This window comes from Lemur catta, chromosome 1, assembly GCF_020740605.2.
Source record: "Lemur catta isolate mLemCat1 chromosome 1, mLemCat1.pri, whole genome shotgun sequence".
NCBI classification, from domain to species: domain Eukaryota; kingdom Metazoa; phylum Chordata; class Mammalia; order Primates; family Lemuridae; genus Lemur; species Lemur catta.
In genome coordinates, this window is record NC_059128.1 from 258,738,333 (window position 1) to 258,758,103 (window position 19,771).

General features: G+C 33.9%; 1 long non-coding RNA gene across 4 annotated transcripts in view; it reads right to left on the minus strand.

Annotated features, from left to right (window-relative positions):
• Positions 1-686: 686 nt before the first annotated feature.
• Positions 687-19,771, minus strand: part of LOC123630636 — a 210,476-nt gene continuing 191,391 nt past the window's right edge. For 3 of the 4 annotated variants that reach the window (XR_006732719.1, XR_006732718.1, XR_006732717.1), the window contains 2 exons: positions 2,659-2,703; positions 687-1,112 (listed from right to left, as the gene is read on the minus strand). This is a non-coding gene — a long non-coding RNA (uncharacterized LOC123630636). Of the gene's footprint in view, positions 1,113-2,658; positions 2,704-15,100; positions 15,410-19,771 lie in introns of those variants that run through there. The other variant, XR_006732720.1, reaches the window with a different exon arrangement.

A 19,771-nucleotide genomic window follows, 5' to 3' on the forward strand; every position in this document is an offset into this window, starting at 1 on the left:
TGTTTTTGGTTTTCTATAATAACTTTCATGCTGTTACATTTAATAACCACTTTTGCTTCATTTCTTTCTTGCAATTGTTTCATTCTATCTATCTAATCTTGATATAGGAACAACAATCTGGAATGCAAATTGATTAATGACTATACTTATAATTTTTTGTTATATACGTGTGATAAAGACATATAAGTTAAGAACAACAACAACAAAAAAACCTCATAACTTTACCTTATAACAGCATGGCATATTTGATATGAAATTGTGAAAAACAGCTATTAATAGGTATTAATAGTCCATTTAAAATATCTTAGACCTACTGTGGTTTTTTACATTGCATATATTCTTTCAGATCAGAAAATTTCATTTTGCGTAAAAAGAAAATCTGTTTCAAATTAAAAGACTTGATTCAGATATACCTATATTTGTTAATGGACTCAAAGTAATGATTAGAAAATCTTTATTTTTTTTAAGGATTTTTAGAAAGCTAATCATACCTTAGTACCCAGTTAAATTTCAAATCACCAATAATTTCCCTTTAAATTTGATCATCAGAAGACAAAACCACAATTCTCTAATGATAGTTGTACTGCCCAGTAGCCTTGCTTAGAATATGGGGGACTGGGCTGGTTCTCCTGGACTTGTTTACTGCCACTTCTTCTAATTTAAAGGCAACAATTCACAATGGGAATTACCAGACCCTTCAAAGCCAAGCTTCTTGAATAAAATTCATCATGTGTATTGGTTTTCTCTTGCAGAGAACAGATTACAACAAAATTAGAGGCTTAACAGAGAATGAATGTATTTTCTCACATTTTCCATGGGTCAGGAGTTTGGGGGTATTATAGCTGGGTCCTCTGCTTAGAGTCTCAGAGGCTGCAAACAAGATCCTGGCCAGTCTACAGTTCTAATCTAGAATTTGGGGTCCTTTTCCAGGCTCATTCAGGTGGATGGTAGAATTCAGCTCCTTGCAGTTGGAAGACTGAAGTTTCTGTTTCCTTGCTGGCCGTCAGCAGCAGTTGTTACCAATTCCCAGGGCCCACTTTTGGCTCCTAGCCACATGGCCCTCTTAAAACATGGCAGCTTACTTCACCAAAGCTAGGAGAATTTGCAGTCTGCTGTAAAGGAGGATTATATAATGAAAAACAATGACAGGAGTTTCCTGTGATTGTCGACACTGCCATATCAATCTTGCTTTTTAAATTTGCATAATTATATTCACATACTCCCCACTCCACTCAATGGTAGGTTATTACACAGCACGTATACACAAGGCTAAAACTGCTTGTGCAAAATTCTTTACTCTGCCATAATTCTGCTGAGTAATCTTTGTCAAGTTATACCTCAGTATATGGATAAGCATGTTACCTATTCTCAGAAGTTTGACAGGAAGAAAAGTTAACACCAGTAAAGTTCTTAGAGCAATACCTATGCTAAGGGCTCCAGTGACTCATAAGGCCCCAGGCCCTCTGCAAGGTTATGTCACGCTCATGATTAACAGTTGAAAATTTTTGTATAGTTGTCAAATTTGATAAATCGTTTTCTCTTTGAAGATTACAGTTAGCATTACCTTGTGTAAACATAGTTAGGAATTTGATTCTCAATTTTTCAAATGAACTGAAATGTAACAAAATATAACCAGGCTTGTAGATTGATTGAGTCTAATAAGTTTAATCAAGAGCTGACAGCAACTGATTTCTAACTTATGGATAGGAAATCATTTAAGTGAATTTTGATTGTTAAAAAGAAACACATAAATATTAGTACTAGCAGGCATCAATTTCTCTTCACCCTAACTCCAACATACATGATTTTTACAATGTTGCATCTCCACTAATGTTTTTTCTGCTTTCTCAGCATCTGAAGTTATGTTAACTAGCAGTCTAGCAGCCATTATCTGAGGCAGAGTGGGTTGTTGAGGGGTGGGCACAAAACAAAACTATGATCTGTTAGTGTCAGGCAATGATGATATTTTGACAGCCCTATACCTAACACTCTTCATGCTTCTTGAATACTGTACCTGTGTCTGGGAAAATTTCACTTTATAAATTATTCTGTAAGATAAAAGCACAAACCCACTTTCCCTTACAGGTAGACCACAGGCTGATGGAGCTGCTCGAGATTTTGATTTAGAAGAGAGGTTCTTGAAGAGGGTTATATCCAGACTCCCTTTTGCTGAGGGCACCCAGAGCTTATGAAAGCTGTGGTGCGAGGCCCCAGCAACAGTACCGTGTGCCCAGGGTCAGCAGTATCCGCAGCAGAGCCCTGAACACTGCTCTGGCTCATGCAACAGCAGCAGTAGCTTCTTCATTAGTGTAGTCTGTTGCTGAGGCCTGCAGCTGTTTCTTGATACACAACCTCCAACACTGCTTCTTTGCCCCAACCAAAGTTTATGGGACCACCTATTAATAATATTCTTTAATACCTAAAAAAAACCCTAAACTAGCTAGAATTAACTAAATGAAGTCAGATAAGGTAACTCTAAATGATATAAGCTCCCAATAAGCCAATCAGCATAATTTAGACAAAGAAGATGCTCAACAAGGTCACATCAATGAAGGTATTCTTTGTAGCCAAATATGTGTGTGAGCTGATAGGTGGGGAGGAATTTAAGACTTAGGGATGAACTACAGTCCCAGTTGTAGCTAGAAGTAGCAATATTACCTTAAGTAAGTCTCTTCACCTTTGTTTATCTTATTTTCATCATATCTCGAATTAAAAAAAAAGACAAAAATTATCTCAGTTTTATTCCAAATTTACATATCTACAAGTTGAACTTGAAGCCCCAAAGCCAGCATGTAAGAAATGTTTCTAATCATAGTTTAGAAGAAGAATGCCAGTTAATATTGAGTGCTGAATGCACCTTCATACCAATACTGCCTGTCTGGTGGAAGAAGAGAGAAACTTGGGTCTAAAATTGTTCATTTGATGATTGACAAAACATGGTACAATGTTTTGCTGATGTCATAAAACTTTATTTTACAACTGTCATCCTTTGCAGGTATCATTAGTGAAGTAGTTTGATACAGTACATAACTCTGCTAGAGTTCCTGATACAAAATTATGTTTCCATTAAATTATTTAAGTTAAAATTTATTTAACAAATTAAAGTTGCCATTTTGACTATTTTGTTAATATTTACATTTTACTATTGCATCTAAAAATAGTTATACCTTTAAAAAATTATTTTAAAAGTTGGCTCCGTTTTTGTGGTAGGTATAATTAGTCCATATCCCCCATGTATGCCCACATCCTCATCTCTGAAACCTGTGGATATGTTAGGTTATACAGCAAGCGGGAAACAAGGCTGCTAATCAGTTTACCTCAAAATAGATAGATTATTGTGGATAACCCTAGCAAGCCCAGTGGAATCACAATCGTCCGTACAAGTGGGAAAGACAAGCTGAATAAGAGTCAGAGCCAGAGAGATGTGACTATAAAAGGAAAGTATAGAGAGATGGAGTGCTGCTGGCTTTGAAGATGATATGGGACCAATGCCAAGGAATGTGGGTGGCCTCTCCTAGTTAGAACAAGGAAGGAAATGGACTCAACCCTAGAGCCTCCAAAAACAAATGTGGCCCTGCTGATATCTTGAATTTAGCCCAGGGACACCTGTGTTGGACTTCTAACCAACAGATTTGTAATATAATGGATCTGTGAGGTTTTTAACCAATAAGCCATTAGTGGTAACTTGTTATAGCAGCTATAGGGAACTGATACCATTCTTAAGTGTGATTTTATTTTCTCCAGCAGAAAAGTTTCTGGAGCTTCAGATGGTATATCAAAAATTAATGGTCAAACAAGTTCATCTAGATAAAATATGCTTTTCCACAAATTGTACCAGAACATACCAGAACACACCCCCACGATTAACATTCTGTTAATCACTTTTAGTCAAATATGGAAAAGACAGGAGGCAATAACCCATTTTATATCTGTGCCCACTTTTAGTTACAGGGGGAACAATCACCACAGAGTCATTTTAAAGTAAAAAATATAATACATTGTCTTCTTTCATTTTGTGTTGTTATAAAGAAATACCTGAGGCTGATCAATTCATAAGGAAAAGAAGTTTATTTGGCTCATGTTCTGCAGGCTGTACAAGAAGCATGGTGCCGGCATCTGCTCAGCTTCTGGTGAGGACTTTTGTGCTTTGTCAAAACACGGGGAAGAAGGTCAACAGGGAAGTGAGCACGTGCAAAGAGGGACCAAACCCAGTGGGCACCCTGGCTTCATAACAACCCACTCTTGAGGGCACTAATCCATTCCTCCAGGAACCAATCGTCTCTCAGGAGAACAAGAACTCACTTACTACTACTAGAAGGACACCAAGCCATTCATAACGGATCTATTCTCATGACCCCAGATCCTCCCATTAGACCTCACATCCCATCATCACCGTACTGGGGATCAAATTTCAACATGAGATTTGGTGGGGAGAAACAAATCATATCCAAACCACAGCACACATCTTACACAAAAGTCCAAATGTGAATAATAATGCTCTACATAAAGAAATGCACAGAATTCAAAGATTGAGTTGAAATGTAATGTATTCTCTAATTATTATTTTGGTTGCTGTCCATCAGATGCAGGATGCAGGTATTAAAGAAATTATATACTTTACCTGAATTTATTCAGTAAAATAAGTACAGCTTCTGAAAATGGTTTTAGGAATGATCAATAATGGTAAATGTTTTAAAGTGACAAGAAATTAACTTGTTGCTGATGATTTGTACATGTGAATTCACCTTGGCATTGATTTTTCATAATTTTTATAAAGTAAAATAACATAAATAAGCATGGCTTTTTCTGGGTGGCTGCAAACCATACTAAGAAAAGTAAAAACCTCAAATATAGTGGAGTTTTGCAATAATTTCTCCTTGGGGTGAAAATGTAGTGAGACCATATTTCTAGAATTTCTAATATTGAAACATTAACTGATGTTCAAGACAGGAGTACATTAAATCAAATTCCATGGTGGGGAAAGGAATGGTCACAAGATGGCAAAGTTTGAGATTTATTATTTTCTGTTAGTTCTCTGTCCATAATACCTCTGTTTTCCAAGTTCAGAGTCACAGACTTGTTGTATAATTATCTTTCATACAATGACAGTAAGAGAAGGATGCCTATTCCTGACTTTGAAAAATTCTAAATATTAGTGTGACATATTGGTGTGACACCTTATACAAAAATCTTAGAGTTATTATTTATAGTTGTAAAGGGACCCAAATTATCTAGTAGCAGTCATATTATATTTACACCTGCCACTGCTAGGGATGGGAAGCCTCAGTGGCAGGTACCAGCCATAAATATCTGCCAACCACCAAAATGACCACCTTCTGAGGAAGCCAATTTTTTCCATAAGACAAAAGAATCCAAGCCAAAATGTCTCATGTTGATTACAATAACTCACTCTTGTATAATTTTATAAATATTATAGAGCTTTAACAGCAGATGAGTTTTATCATTTACTAAAAAGCAAGATATTTGTTAAGTCTATGGCTGTAGATATGCTTATTTATTCCTTCCTTACATGTACATATTAACATAATATCAAAATTGTTTTTTTTTCTAATTTGGATGTACACAAGTACTATGTCTAACTCTATGGGAAAAAAAGCTTTTTCATTTAAATGTGAATGAACATTCAATATGGATGTGATTACTAATAATCATCCCACAGGTAATTTTCAGATGATAAAAACATGGAAATGATTTATTGTTAAAGTAAATGATGATTCAACTATTCAAATCACATGGCGGTAAAAGAAAAACCGGTTGTCTATCGTATTCCATTGGAAAATGTACCAAAGTACCTTGATATGGTAATTTTTTTAATAATTTGTAATATAATAGTTAAGAATTGCTCTTTTGATGTGTAATATTTCTATGTAATAGTCTTCAATAAATGAGAATTGTCACACTACCCATTTTGTCAATTAGGTTGCAATAAGCTTTATAATTATAAACTAGATGCTTCATGCAAAAAGGCAATATTACATTTATAGTCTAAATTATTTGAATCTTTAATATATTGAGCAGCAGGAACTACAGGATCTGTTTTTCTTTTTTTTTAAATGATCTTTATCATAATTACATTTCTGAACTTTATAATAATGTCTTCCTAAAATAACCTTATTGGATTTCTTTTTCTACCTTACCCAAGTTCCAGTTTTAATCATATCCTTTCACAAACACATGGTAAATGCAGTGATTTATTGTACTGGATTTTTAACTACCTGTCTACATTTATGCTTTGCTGTTTAATCTATCATTCCTGACAAATACAGCTAAACAAAAACATTTGTTTATGGCACGAGATTGACAACAAAGATTTTTTTAAAAAATGATTTCGAATAAGGATCCATCTGAATTTTCAGACAAAGAAAACGTAATTGAATTATTACTTTAACAAGGAAAGATGAGACAAAGGACATTTGGTGAATATTTGCAAAAGAAAAAAAAAAGCTAGTCTCATTGGTCGGCAGCAGTGATCTACAGCTCTGCATAATAGGCTTCCAGCTCTATAAATCTGTTCTACTCTGCAGTACTTTCCCGAGAATGTGATATATTTCTAAAAAGTTCCATCTAAATGTCACCCTGAAAGCCTGCGATGTTGAGGATCATTCCAAATGCAGAACAATACAGCACAACCCCTTCCTGAGACTCAACACTGACATGTATCAACCTAGAATATGTTTGTAAAGTAAACACAAGAAATGTTTAAGCATTTTAAGGAGAATATCTGTCTCCTTAAAAGTACTTCTAACTTTCAAAGCTTCCAAGTATTAACATCTCTATGGATAACAATTTTCGTTCCTCCCTGAGGGATCTAGGATCACACTGGCTGGATTACTGAAGAAACAAACATGTTATATAAAGCGAAGGATAAGGTGCCCACGTGGATTTAAGAAACTGCTACTGTGTCCTAGGCACTGAACATAGTTGGCAGAACATAAATAATTTAGTCTGTATATATCTACTATCAGATTGAAGTACATACAAAGAAAAGATTTATAGAAGCTGAGATGATGATAATTTAAAATCTTATTTACAATGGAAAAGAATACAGATTCTCATGATAGAATATTTTAAGATCTCATCTTGATTCTAATTGGTCTTTAGAAAATTAGGGGAACTCCAGGGATAAACAGATAGGATATACAGGTCAATAATGTAATTTAAATACAGACACACACACACACACACACACACACACACACACCCCATACTTATATAGAAATAATTTTTAGTTTTTTGTTTTGTTTTCTTTTAATGAAAGATTAAAACTGTCCTAACTTATTATATGTCCAAGAATTGCTATTTACAGCATCTGAAATTATACTTTTCTTCACTATAGGCTAGTCTGTAGCAAATCAATTTGCCGATTATAAGGGCTACTCATCATCGCTTCTTAATTTATAATCTGCACATAGAGGTTTAATGCTACCTCCTTAAGTTAACATAGATATCTGCCACTCTACTCTCATAACTGCCCTTCAAAATCCTGTAAGAAGCAAACCTAAGTGTACGCTAAATATCTTAAAGGCAATTGCCTCAGCGTCAGAGATGTACTTAATAACTTTTTTATTTTTATTGCTAATTACCTCTATAAAGGTGTAAGAATACTTCAGTATTTTAAAAGTGACTGTGCTTTTTTTTCAATTTCATTTTAGGGACTCTTTTGGAACAGGTAGTTAAAATTAAATATGCCCAACATGATGTTGTCCTGAAAAAATCACCAACTTTTAAAGTAAATACGATGTAATTTAAAGAATGCAATTTAAAGAATACTGACCCTTATAAACAGGGTCAGTATTAGAACTATATTATATGGGCTGATGATTTTTGTCTAACAATGTTTTGCTCTCAACTGTCTAAATATTGTTGTGGGGAACACCCCTTATACCAAAATCAGCAGATGCTCAAGTCCTTTATATAAAATTGCATAGTGTAATATTTACATATAACATACACACATCCTCCTGTGTACTTTAAATTATCTCTACATTACTTATAATACTTAATACAAAGTGAATGCTATGTAAATAATTGTTATACTGTATTTTTTAAATCTGTGCTATTTTTATTATATTGTTATTTTTTTTCTAAATATTTTTGATGCTCAGTTGGTTGAATCTGTGGTTGCAGAACCAGCAGATACAGAGGGCCAAGGGCCACTGTATGTATTTTTAATCCCAAAAGTGTTGAATGTGTCACCCAAACTGAAAATCACTAGTAAAATTAATCCATCAAGTTTGTTTTAAAAAGCTGGTTGTAACAATAAATGAGGTCTGTCTTTTCAAACTGATAACCAATTAACTTAAATATATGCCTAAAGATTCTTCACCTCCCCAAGCTTCAGAAGTTCAAGAGTTCAAAGACTGACATAGGATAAATGTGACATCTCAAGCTCATGCATAAGGAAGTGTACCAAGATGACTGCTAATAAAATGTAAGCTCCTCTCCCCAACTTTTTCCTGATAAAATATGTATAAAAATTGCGTTTAAAACTTTCATGTTTCAAATTGTTTCCAAAATAGTTATTATGGATCTATATTCATAAGCCCGTAAGGAATTAAATGAAGAGAAAAGGACATTAAACTCGTAGGATAAATAAGGGAAGTATTTCAGTCCTGATAGAAAAATGAAAGCCATGACAGGGATATAATTAACTTTAGATGACCATTTCTGAATTTCTGTCTAAACTCACTCTGTGACTATTACTTTTAGGAGTTTATCCCTCAAGAAAAGTGACTTGACTTGTTGGTAAGGAGATTTTCAATTACTGGAGTTGGGGGTGAGCAGGAGAGGAAACTAAGATATGGGTGTATCAGGTTAAAGTTTCATAGCTTTGGTAAAGCATTTAAGCATGCTTTTCTGGAGAGAAATCCTATCTCTGAAAAAAAAATTATGTCTAATACTTGTGACATTCTATTCACTGTACCTCTTTCAATGGTTTGCAGGCAGAAATTATTTAAAAAAATAAATACAACTTTAAAAATAAATACGCAATAAAGAGAGCATCTTGTGCATCAATTTTGAAAAACATGTAACCGTTGCTAATGATAAACTATTTGTTCTAATATGTTTCCTACATTATTTCCATTATAATGACTCTGACCTTAATTAATATTTTCTTTAAAGAAGAGTTAGAGATATGTTTTGGAGAAAATAAATGATTCAAATAAGAGCCTGCCTTGTAACCTAGCTTAAGACATGTGCTCTGCCATTATCTACTCCTCTGGTTCAACAATATGGGTTTGCTTTTGAGGATGTAATTATGGGAATGATGCTATATAAAGTTGGGACACATTCATTTTGATCCCAGTGAATCTCATTGAAAACAATTAGATTTAGGGGGCCATACTGCCTAATATTAATATGTGGAGATAACTTTAGATTATAAACATGGGGTTGAACATATCTGAGCTGAGTGTCACCTACACCTGAGAACTGCCCATAAAATGTTAAGAATCACTTAAAGTTGTTCCCATGCTATTTCCATCTGACCTATAGAAATTAATTTAGATAAAATATTTTACATTAATTTAACAGAAACTAATACATTTTACCTCACTAATTCAGGATTTATTTACAACGGTTGCTCTATTATTTTAATCAAGTATATTGTTTAAATATATAAGTAAAAAATAACACTCGGTTACTCAAAGACAGGGCTTAAAATATTTTTCCATAAAGGTATGAAACAAAATCCTGTATCATGTATGCTTGCTGATGGCTTCAGTCAATTTAGTTTTAAATAAGTTAAATTGTTAGACAGTTGTTATAGGTATACTAAGTAAAGGTTATTGACTTAATATGTAGGATGCTGGAAGTATATTTTGGGAAAATAGGCAAGTATTTATTGAACTATAAAAAGTTCTGAAAACCCATTTTACAAGTTGTATTGTATCCACTAGCCCATTCAATTTATATCAGTTAGAGTAAATAAAGAAGGCATATGAACCAGAATTTCAACCAAGCTTTTATCACTGTAATATAAAGTTAGTCTACAAAAAAAGAAGATGCATTAAAGAGGTTAATGAACCTATTCATCTAAATTTACAGGAAACCCAATATCAAATGTGGTACATTACATTTTACTTGCTATTTCCTTAATGCATTTTACGTTATAAAATACAAATTATTTTTATAGTATCCTATAACATCCCATATTATTTCTATTTATACAAAACAATAGTTTAATTATAAAGAACTATTTTCATGTAAAATGTATATAAATGCTAAAATGCACACACATGTCATCATGGCAATTCTTTTTAATGAAGACATAATTTTAAAGTATACACTATTATTTAGGTCTTGAAATTAAAGGAAAAGAATATCTACAATGCAGTACCCTTTTTTCAAAACTAGAAAATATTGTTAGTCTTTCCTTTATACGTTTTATTTAAATTTAACTTTAGAAATGAACTTGCACTCCTTAGGGCTGTGTAAGTTTAATATCTTTGCATTAGAGGTACAATTTAAAGAACCAAGTCAGTAGACTTAGTCTTCAAATATTTTATTTTAAAACACAAAAACTAAATGAATCATGGACTTCGATGTAAAATATAAAAGTGAATCTGAATAAATTCAGTGGATTGTATCAATGTCAGTATCTTGCTTGTACCATAGTTTTGCAAAACATCACCATTGGAAGAAACAGGGCAAAGAGTAATGAAATTTTCTGTATTATTTCTTATAACTACATATGAATCTATAATTATATTAAAATTAAAGTTTAATTAAAAAACCTAGTTTCTTTCAAATATTATATAAATAACAAAAGGTCATATTTCTTGAGGCAGAAAGCAGACTTTAATATTTTTAACATTTAAAATTTCCATAGTCAATTTTACATGAAATCTGACCATTAGCTACTTTAAAGGTGATGACTTTGTGTTCATTTGTCCCCAAATATAGAATGAGCTTTATAAAACAGCACTTGCAAAGAGGTAACTCAGTTTATCATGTCAGATTTGAAGATATGAATGTCAGATTATGCAAGCGCAAATTCCAATCTGAAAACCACAAACAATATTACAAGCAAAATCACCTATGAAAAGACATTGAGACAGTGAAAGATTAAACATGTTTCTGGTTCCTATACTTTGTTTTATAAAGCAGCAAGAATATTTGCCAAAGTCATTAGAGCATTACTGACAAATTTTACCTTAATCAGAAAATGAGGCACCCTAAGTTTTTTTTTAAATATTGAATGCAAAATGTGTATCATGCAGACAGTTTAACTCAAAAATCTCCAGGACAGCATCATGAAATAATTGGAGTACGAAATGGCATAATCAAACATTACAAATCTAGATTAATTTAGCATTTCTTCACTAGAGATTAAACCCATTATTTTATTTCACCAATTACTTTCTTATAGAACAAAAATCATCAATATGTGCATGGGTCAGTCCCAACATACACATTCAATGGCTAGGTGATAAATGTTGCAATTTCAAGGGTGAAGTTAGGATTTAGATTACTCCACTACCTCTTTCTTAATTTGAAACATAATTGTCACCTTTCCCTGGAAGACTTCCCTTTCCTTCCTATCCCATTTCAAGGGTCAAGTTATTTTTTTCTTACTGTTATAGCTCTTACCATATCAGATGAGATAGTTGTTTATATATAAATTTTAAAAATAGATGGAGAGTATCTTAAGTTGATGAAGTCTATGTCTGTATTTGTGATTATTTACATCCCATTTCATATAAAAACTAAATCATATCTCAGATATGAAATTTATTAGAGAAAGCTTTTTAATGAACATTTTAAATACTTTAATAATACTTTCTATCATGTCAATTTAAATCATTCCATTACGGAAATTTCTTCATTAAAAAAGGAACATCTCCTCAAAACTCTAAATTAAGCAGAGCTTTAACAATTATACTTACAACAATACAGACTTTAGAAATACAAAATTCATCTTACAATAATACTCCCCCTTTAAAAATTTGTCATAGTTTGTCACAGATTTAAAGTGTAAGGTGACTAATGATATGAAAGGATAACATAGTATATGTAGTATAGTGAACTAGATCTTTTCTCAAATATTTATTATTTTTAAAGCCCCTGTCCTTGAAAATAATTGTTGCATAAACTAAACATTCTTTTCTGTATTGTTAATTTGCAATATTCTACAAACTTCAAAAATATAATTCACACCTATAGTAGGAAGTTTATTTTAGCATTTTACCTGTAAGAAACACTGATCAATAGACACAAAAGAATTCTTGCAAACATTTTTATAATACAGTCCAATGTTTAACATATATGTGAAATTAAAGTCTCCAAAAAGTGGGATTTTTATCCCTTGATAAGTTCAAATTATTTCATCAGCTATATTTCTTGAGATATGTAAGACAGGTTGGTGTTTTAGATGAACTGTAAACAGGAATTTCTTATAATTGAAATAATACGCACACAGTTATACAGCAAAATACTTCATTATGAAAATGAAGAAAACAACATATGAAGAAAATATATTTTAGAGTTTCAAAAAACTGAAACTTATTTTTCAGTCTAGGCACTGAATAAGTGAATGAGTGAATGCTTTTTTTTTTCATTCCTGTGTTTTTTTTTTTTAAATTTTAAGAACAAATAAATATAACACAGAGTACAATATTAGTCTATGGAGATAAATTATACTCATGATAATATAAGAAAGAACAGAAGAAAACTCAATCCATGATGTAGGATAAACTTGTCAAAAGATATCAATATATCACCAAGTTTGCATATTTAAAATATGCATAAGTGATAAGGAAGAGCTTTTTTGCAGGAATTGCTGACTTTGTTCTACCTTTGCTGTTTATTGAAAATGATAAGAATGCTAAGTAAGTTCAATAGAAAATCACAGTTACGTTTACTAGAGAAGGCTTTTATGAATTCCCTTTCACCTACTGAGCCCCATTGGAAGGAGTCAGCTTTGGAAAGGGAAGAAGAAATTATGATGGTAAGGAATATCTGGAAACAACTCTGGTCATCAGTTGTTAGCAGAAAAGAGGGAGAGCACAGCGTGGACATGAACTTTGCAGGACCTGGTAGAGAAATGAACACTGCAAGAGATGCAATCCCAACAGGAACCAGCCTATGGGTGTTCAGATATTTATAACCTATTTGTAACTTTCTATCTGGGAAATGGCGAGCCTCAGCTACCAACTGCTGTCAGGAAACCATTCTGTTTCCATTCAATCAGTGATCTGCTATGCTTGGTAATGTTACAGAGCTGAGGAAAAGAGGCACACTTTTATATCATCTTTCAATAGACAGAGGCAAGAAGTGAAAATACAGAACACTGTCAATTGACATGGTTTTCAGAGATGGACTATGCAATTCCGGGAGTAAAAGCCATGCAGCCTGCCAGCCAGGACATAGGAGGACATACATATCTTCCTTATTTGATGAAAGAGTGACAAGATTTAGAGGACACTGGACAAAAACTTTTATGAATTAAGTTCAGAGAAGAATATGTATAAAGAATAAAGCAAGAATGGATGCTTCTATAATCTGAAGGATGTGGTATAAATAATTTTACTTAGAAAATATTTAAAGTCTAAATATTTTTTCTACTTTTTTCTTTTTGGAGTATTAAATATGTATATACAAAACACCCTTATTATAAAGTGAGGCACTAAGATTAAACTGAAAAAGACCCCACATATACATAACACCATCCAGCTCAAGATACGAAATTGCTAGACCCCCTGAAGCTCCCTGAGGCCCCCCAATGCTCACATCTCTCTCCCATATAGAGATTATCTTTATCCTATATCTTGTGTTTTTTAATTCCTTTTTGTTCTTACTGATAGTTTTACCATAACATCTACCTTTAACAAATATGTTGTCCAGTGTTGTGTCCTTTTGAACTTCATTCAAATGTACTCAAGAAGTCTGTACACTTCTGTGGTGTGCTATTTCATTCAACATTATGTTCCTGAGATTTATCTTGTTGACATTGATAGTTCTGTTCCCTCATTCACACTGCTGTGTAGTATTTCATTTTGTAAATATCTTACAATGTGTTTATTTATTCCCCAATGTTCAGTGTTCTGTTACTGTAGACATAGCTGCTGGGGACACTCTTGTACATGTGTCCTCACGGAAACATGTCTGGGCTTCCTTACTACCTGTGCAGGAGTGAGATTGCTGGATCACAGGGTGTGTGTAGCTAAAAACTTACTTTATAATCCCAAATTGTTTTTACAAACCGGTTGTGAAATATGATATCTGCAGAGCATAAGTGTTGCTATTTTCCTGTGCTCAAATTGCTGCTCACGTGATCAAAAACATTGACTAATCCTGTATTGCTCACTACATTAAGTGAAAATATTTGTAGTTTATGTACAAACTCATTTTTTCTGGCTTATCACTGTCTGTTTCCTACTCTACAACATAAATCTAAGTGCCAATCATGAAATGTGTCTCCCTGTCACTGCATGAAAAATTCGTAATTTTCAAGTCACACAAATATAAGTGTAATTTTGATTTTTTTACTAAAATTTCATGTTTTTTATCAGGATTATCCTAGAACTAGCAGAGGATAGAAGTGTACTGAATCCCATTGTCCAGAGGAAGTATACGTACTTGTTAAGAGCTGTGAATGCAACCATTTTTTAACATGAAAAATCCACCCAACTATGGGAAAGCAAACAAGTTACTCAGTTTTTCTTTGATAAAATGTTGACAATGTAGTCCATAAAATGTTTTCTGAGGACTAAATGAGATAATACATGAAAAACCTCTAATCACAATGCTCAGTATCAAGTGGACATTCAATAAAAGCCACTCACTGATAAATCATCAATGTTTACAGCCACTTTAATAAAGAGCTGACACCTGTAACATAGCCATGTTTATGAAAAAACATAACTTCTCCAAAGTTTTAACTTCAATAATATTAAATATTATTTAGGGAAGATAAGTTTATTGGTATTTAAAAAAACAAGATTTCTTAGCTGTAAAAAGAGCATAGTAATCTGCAGATTAGATTATTAGCTCAGAGGCAATAACACACCTCTTAGTAAAAATTAACTGAGATCTAAGAACACATATACTTTCCAGACATACATCATGTAAACAGGCATATTGTCTCTGGTCTCAGGACAAAATTCAAGGCTAGACTATTGGACCACTACAACATTTACATCATATTAAATTATGTTTAAGTGAAGTTAAAAGCATTTTAATATAATTATCCCTGGAGCTCATCATCACTCACAAATCCCAGAATGATTATGTTGGGCAACAGACCAGACCATAGAGCCAGATCCTAAGTAGTAAGACTTGTTTTCACTCATATACAATTCCATTGCCAATCTGCACTGATAGAAAACTCAAGGTCATAAACATGTATTGTTGTTGCAAACACCATACGTTGAGTGCAGTCTATATCCTTTAAGAGAGAGAGAGAGAGAGAAAGAAAATGAATATTAGTTTTAACTGATGGATGCAAAGACTCAGATGTTATCCTAAAAAGAATATTTTTGGTCCTTTTCAATTTGCTTTTCATTTACTTTCTCCCTATTTTGCAATATTTTTCATGAAGAATATCAATGCATACACAGCCCACATGTTCAACCTTTGTACATGGAGAAATAGGTTTAGCATGGGTTTCTAAAAGTCGTGTTACTGGGGGTTGTGGGGGGAGGCTTCTGCTCTAGTGGAATTGTAGGGTATTTTGTTTTAATTCTTACTTATTTAGGTTATAGACTGTTCAGCCAGGAATTAAGCTTTTTTATAATTAAGTACAGCATTAATAGAGACCTATGGTTGTTATTTATGCATGACTTTGGTCTCAAACGCATTTAAGTTGCTTACAGATGCATACACTATAGCAAGATAAATATTTAAACTCTTTAAAAAGAACCTTTGGAAAATAAAAATATGGAAGCAAGATGGCGCCAGGAATGTGGTTAATGAACAATGGATGCCTTGACAAATCATGGCCTCAGTCACGATAGAGCACAAATTGACTTTGAACTTTCTAATTACCATGTAGAAAGAAGACTATACATAATACAAACCAGTTGTTTGGGAAAAACACAAATATGGAGTAAGACAAAATATTTCCTATAAGCCCTCACAGAGAGAATATTTTATCATGAAGGCTACAGCATAGCTCAGTAAGAAGCAATTGGGTTGGGCCCAATATCATATAGTCTGGTTAGGCATTTTTTGTTGGTCTCCCTTAATCCTGAAATAGATTTTAGATTATATGGCAAAATGGATGACTGCATTTCCTCCAGGTCACCGTCCATAAATATTATTTCTCTTAGCCAAGCGTCTGAGAAGTATCGAGTTGCACTAAATTTGAGATTACAATCCCTGACAAGTACTGCGAAGGAAAGCTGCAATTCTATGTTTTCCTTTACAAACAGAGCCTTACACTCTAAAAGTCAATGAAATGGTGTATAGCACAAACATTCTCATATGGAAAAAAGGAACCAGATAAAGATGGGCCTGAGCAGACCACTCAATTTCTGACTAAAAATGTGTTCAGGCAGTGCGGGTAGTCAGAGCCAAGAGCCTCCTTAGATAATAATTTTGGGTCTACTTTAAAGCAGGGAAAAGTGGGAGATAAAGCTCAACAGTGCACTTCATAAAGCATGGTGGCAATAATTTGTCAAAAAACTCTTCTAGCTAAAATGGCTGCCTGAGCTTAGGAAAGAGGAAGGGACACAGGGAAAGGGAGAGGGAGAGAGAAGGAGGACGGGAGGAAAGGCATCTAGAGAGGACCTAATTTTGAGCAACAAACCTTCCTGAAATGCCTTCCAAAATAATAAACCTGTAGCAAAATGTTGAACTTGGAAATAAAATTAAACAACTGCATCAGAAAGTGAAGGATACAAAGTGTTTGTGATTTTGACTGAGAAATTAATTATGTATAATATATTGGCTAAATTTGCAGTCAGAGACCAAAAAAAAAAAAAAAAGGAAAAAAAAATCAATAAGTGGTCCAAAGGCCTAGTATTTTGGCATTCCTTTCTTATAAAGTAAACAGATGAAATTGAATGTCTTTGTCTACAGCTTGCATCTCCAAATTTCCTATAGTCTTTACTGGACCCTGCTGCATTGGACCCGATCTGCCTTCTCTCGTTTTCTCTTGCTCTGCCTGGATTCTGATGCCACGGGAGTTTGTGCTCCAGTGCACGTCCATTCCACAGTGGAATGTGAAAAAGTAGTAAAACAATAAACGAAGGAAGTAATAAAAATATTTTTTCTATATTTGAGTCTGACTGAGAGCAGTGAGAGGTGTCTCAGAATAACTGAAAAAAGTGTGCAAGAATTTTTCTAAAATCATGCTTCAGGGACCTCATCATCGCGACACATGCAACACAGCAGTGCGCCACACGAGGGCAGTAGATGCTCAGCTTTTTTATATAAAAAGAAAATGTAAAAAGAATTTATAAAACAAGATTTGATGAAAACAAAATTACGTTCTCTCAGAGGTAATAAACAATCAAACTTCTGGAATATTTACAGATCCTATATGTGGTTTGTAATAAAACTAAAATAGCTTGTTTGACTTGCTCTCACGTCCATTCTGTCTTCAACTTGGCCTCTCTCAGTTTTTCAAACAGCCTAAGAATTTTTCAACTTAAAGGGCTTTGCACATCTTGTTTATCTCTGCCTAAGACTCTCTCTAACCCCACTCTAGTCTTTTAGGTTCCCATTTAAATGCAATTTCCTTGGAGACAGCTTACCCAGCCACCCTACCTAGAGCAAGTCTTTCTCACACAACCTGCAACTTTCTATGTCAGCTCTCTGTATTTTAGTCATGGCACTTATCCCAATTTATAAGTATTTTATTTAGGCACCTTCCAATAGGAGCTCTGTCTATTCTCTTCAGTAGGTTGTAAACTTTATGAGGCTAAAACCCTCTCTCTTTTTAATCCTCAGAGCCTAGGGCAGTGGGGCATAATAGAAAGTCAAAAACTATTTGATGAATGAATGAATGAATATCTATGACTGCAGCTTATCTTCCTTGACCAACAAGTTCAACCAAGCCCCACATTCCCATATAAATCTTTATAATGATAACATAAACAGGAGTAAATGTCACTATATTTTCCAACCAATTGACCTGAGAACTTCTCTGGAGGTTATATGAATTAAGGATAGTTCTGATACACTCTTGATTAAACACTTCTTCTCTTCTATTTAGAAACCTGTCCTGCTTTGGAGGGGGTGGGATGGGGCAAGTTTAGGAAAAACAGATCCTTGAAGGGAGAATGATACACTTGCCCACTTCATTATAACTTGGTTGCAGCTTTGTCCCTTGTTCTCAGACCCCACACCTTCCCTTGCTGTCACGTTCTGCATCTACCCTGCTAAGGCAGAAACGCAGAAAAGGGGTAAAAGAGGAGTTTAATGCTGCCCTTTCTCATGCATCATGAGAACAACATAATTGTCCTTTCTTTTTATTCCAACTTTATAGGTACTTACTGCTACATATAAAATAGCTACTTAAAAATTAGCACCAATGAAAAGGTATTAAAAATATCTGTTTAGGAAACATGAAGGTATAAAAATACCACTACTCAAAAGCATGACATAACTTTACAGAACAGTAGGGAAGGATTTTGAAAAGACAAAATGCATGGGGTGGAGGGAAGGACCACAGTAGGGCCAAGTGATCTAAATGCAGTCTTCACACAGTTCCACAATCATGTGATTCCGAAAGGCCAGAGGCCAATTGTTCACCAATGTTTACTCCAGGCTTAGCATGAGACTACAGTATAAATGGTTCATTAAGTAAATAAATGCTTCTTGCAGGCCTAAATAGAAGCCATGGTTGATTTCAAGTAGGTGGTGGTGTTTTCTTCTACCACTGAAGAATTGATTTAGAGTATAAGGTCTGCATCTGAGGACTTCTATCGTCAAAGGCTAAAAAGACCAGGTAGGCTGCAGTGAATGTTAGCTCTCCTTCATCCATGGTCTTTGGAGAGCTGAGGATAAAATTTCCGCAAGATTAATGGAAATTCTATAAACTTAAAGATAATTTTTGGTCCCCACACATCAGTAGCTCTGGCATCGAGACTTCTCCCTTTTTTAATCTATAGTAGACCCACCATGGCCCCGAACTGGAGAAAGAACAAAGCAGTGATAAGTGAGGCCCAATAAAGGCTTCAAGCCTCCCCAAACTCACTTCCAAATGGAAAGGGACAGAATATGACAGGGAACAATAGGTAAAAAGGGAAGGGGACCACTAAAAGGCACCATATCTTTACATGTCCATCATTGATGGACAAAAATTTATGGCACTATGGTTTGTTAGGACAAATGCAGCAGACCAGAATTATCTGTATGCTTTAAATACTTTACCATGTTATCCTATCCCTTTTCATTTCCAAGATTCAGAAACTGTTTATTAAGGGTAAAAATAAGATTGCAGGAAATCTAAATTTTGTGAAAGTCAAATGAAAAACACCTAGGCAGATGTGAATAATTGTGTATATAAAATACTGCACTGAAATACTTCCTCAGTGGAACCTCAGCTTTAAATGAATAAATTTCCAAAAGCGCAGCTTTTTAGTTCAGTGTCTATTTTAATCTCTGATATTCATATACACCTATGCACACCTGGAAACATCTGCTACTATTTTAAAAACACAATTTTTATTAAAATTTTTATATACACCTGCATATCACATGTTAAAGGTCAAGTCTTTTGCTCACTTTATTTCTTCAAAATCATATGACTGTACTAACCAGGTATTTTATCCTTTCTACAATCATATCTTATAGGATACAT